The sequence below is a fragment of the Arachis stenosperma genome, chromosome 3 (genome assembly GCF_014773155.1).
Source record: "Arachis stenosperma cultivar V10309 chromosome 3, arast.V10309.gnm1.PFL2, whole genome shotgun sequence".
In the NCBI taxonomy this organism is placed as follows: domain Eukaryota; kingdom Viridiplantae; phylum Streptophyta; class Magnoliopsida; order Fabales; family Fabaceae; genus Arachis; species Arachis stenosperma.
This window is the reverse complement of record NC_080379.1, coordinates 89603089-89606231: the sequence shown is the minus strand read 5'-3', so window position 1 is coordinate 89606231 and position 3143 is coordinate 89603089. Positions and strand designations below refer to the sequence as shown.

At 34.6% G+C, this 3143-nt stretch overlaps 1 non-coding gene across 1 annotated transcript; it reads right to left on the bottom strand.

Moving 5' to 3' along the window:
• Nucleotides 1-2621: 2621 nt before the first annotated feature.
• LOC130971677 (small nucleolar RNA R71) lies at nucleotides 2622-2729 on the bottom strand. The gene has a single exon (XR_009082886.1). It is a non-coding gene; the product is annotated as a small nucleolar RNA R71 (small nucleolar RNA).
• Between the last annotated feature and the right edge of the window lie 414 nt (nucleotides 2730-3143).

The following is a 3143-nucleotide window of genomic DNA, read 5'->3' as shown; positions in this document are numbered from 1 at the left end:
CGTAGTGACAGACGCAAAAGGATCACTGGATCCTATTCCAACATGATCGAGAACCGACAGATGATTAGCCGTGCGGTGACAGCGCATTTGGACTATTTTCACTGAGAGGACGGGAAGTAGCCATTGACAACGGTGATGCCCAACATACAGCTTGCCATGGAAAGGAGTATGAAGGATTGGATGAAGGCAGTAGGAAAGCAGATATTCAACAGGAACAAAGCATCTCTATGCACTTATCTGAAATTCTCACCAATGAATTACATAAGTATCTCTATCTTTATTTTCTATTTATTTATCTTTTAATTATTAAAACTCCATAACCAATTTGAATCTGCCTTACTGAGATTTACAAGATGACCATAGCTTACTTCAAGCCGACAATCTCCGTGGGATCGACCCTTACTCACGTAAGGTTTATTACTTGGACGACCCAGTGCACTTGCTGGTTAGTTGTGCGAAGTTGTGAAAAAGAGTGGAGATTACAATTGTGCGTACAAGTTGTTGGCACCATTGTGTATCACAATTCAGTGCACCAAGTTTTTGGAGCCGTTGCCGGGGATTGTTCGAGTTTGGACAACTGACGGTTCATCTTGTTGCTCAGATTAGGTAATTTTCTTCTTATTTTGTTTTCAAAAAGTTTTCAAAAATCTTTTAAAATTTTTCTTCTTTTTCGTTTTTCCAAAATAATTTTCAAATAATCCAAAAAATTCATAAAATCATAAAAACTCAAAAATATTTCATAGTTCTTATTTGAATCTAGGGCCAAATTTTAAGTTTGGTGTCAATTGCATGATTTTAATTGTCTTGCTATTTTCGAAACACATACATTCTGTTCTTGATGATCTTCAAGTCGTTCTTGATGAATTACCTTGTTTGATCTTCATGATTTATTGATTTGTACTGCATGATGTTATACATATGCATTCTTGCATTCATATGGCCCAAACATGAGAAAGTTATAAGTTTGGTGTCCTCCATGTTTTATTTCATTAAGAAACTGAGTTCTTGGTGTTCATCTTGACGTTCATAATGTTCTTGGATATATCTTGTGTTTTGATCCAAGAATTATATGTTTTGACTCATTTTGTTGTTTTTCAAAACTGAAAACATATCTTCTTGAATAAAGGATTTAGCAAAATGAAGATCCAAGAACATAAAGCAGAGGAATTACAGAGAAAAAGCTAGGCGTTCAAAACGCCCAGTGAAGAAGGAAACTGGCATTTAAACGCCAGCCAGGGTACCTAGCTGGGAGTTTAAACGCCCAAACCATGTAGCAATTGGGCGTTAAATGCCCAAAACATGCAGCTCCTGGGCGTTTAACGCCTGGATGATACAAGGTGAGGAATTTTGTTTTCAAATAAAATCTTTTTCAAATCTTCATTTTTTTTTTCAAAATCAAATCTTTTTCAAATCAAATATTTTCAATCATATCTTTTTCAAAATCATATCTTTTCAAACATATCTTTTTAAAAATCAAATATTTTCCTCATATTTTCAAAAATCTTGATTCAAAAATTTCAAGTTTGTTACTTTCTTGTTAAGAAAGGTTCAATCTTTAAATTCTAGAATCATATCTTTTAGTTTCTTATTAGTCAAGTCATCAACTTCAATTTTCAAAATCAAATCTTTTTAAAATTTCTTTTTCAAATCTTTTTCAAAATAAATTTCAATCATATCTTTTTCAAATCATATCTTTTTCAAAAATTTGATTTCAAAAATCTTTTCTAAACTTCCTATCTTTTCAAAATTGATTTTCAAATCTTTTTTCAACTAACTAATTGATTTTTTTGTTTGTTTTACTATTTCTTATCTTTTTCAAAACCACAAACAAATTTTTCAAAAATTTAAAAAATTTTATCCTTTTTATTTTTGAAAATTCTCCCCCCTCTCTTATCTTTTTTCTATTTAAACACTAACATTCCTCCTCCATTGTCAATTCGAACTCCATCTCTCTTTATGTGTTCAGATTCTTCCTTACCTACCTCATCCTTCCATTATTATTTTGCTCTGACACCTCAAGAAATCTCTATGCTGTGACATAGAGGATTCCATAATTTCTTTGTTTTCTTCTCTTTCATATGAGCAGGAACAAAAATAAAGGCATACTTGTTGAAGCTGATCCTGAACCTGGAAGGACTCTTAAGAGAACGCTAAAAGTAGCTAAAGCACAAAACTCTGAAGAGGACCTCATTGAAATTTTTGAAAAGGAAGCAGCAAAACAAACAATTATGGCCGAACCAAACAACAATGCAAGGAAGATGCTTGGTGATTTTACTACACCAACTTCCAACTTTTATGGAAGAAGCATCTCAATCCCTACCATAGGAGCAAACAATTTTGAGCTAAAGCCTCAATTAGTTTCTCTATTGCAACAGAATTGCAAGTTTTATAGACTTCCATCAGAAGACCCTTATCAGTTTTTAACTGAGTTCTTGCAGATCTGTGATACTGTTAAGACCAATGGAGTTGATCCTGAAGTCTACAAGCTTATGCTTTTCACTTTTGCTGTAAGAGATAGAGCTAGAACATGGTTGGACTCACAACCTAGAGATAGCCTAGACTCTTGGGATAAGCTGGTCATGACTTTCTTAGCCAAGTTCTTTCCTCTTAAAAAGCTGAGCAAGCTTAGAGTTGATGTTCAAACCTTCAGACAGAAAGAAGGTGAATCCCTCTATGAAGCTTGGGAAAGATACAAGCAGCTGACCAAAAAGTATCCTTCTAACATGCTTTCAGAATGGCCCACATTAGATATATTCTATGATGGTCTGTCTGATTTTTCTAAGATGTCACTGGACCACTCTGCAGGTGAATCTATTCATCTAAAGAAAACGCCTGCAGAAGCCCAGGAACTTATTGAAATGGTTGCAAGTAACCAGTTCATGTATACCTCTGAGAGGAATCCTGTGAGTAATGGGACGCCTCAAAAGAGGGGAGTTCTTGAAATTGATGCTCTGAATGCCATACTGGCTCAGAACAAAATATTGACCCAACAAGTCAATATGATCTCTCAGAGTCTGAATGGATTGCAAAATGCATCCAACAGTACTAAAGAAGCATCTTCTGAAGTAGAAGCTTATGATCCTGAGAACCCTGTGATGCCAGGGCATCTAGGCTAGTTTCACTGACCTTTTCTTTACTGTTTT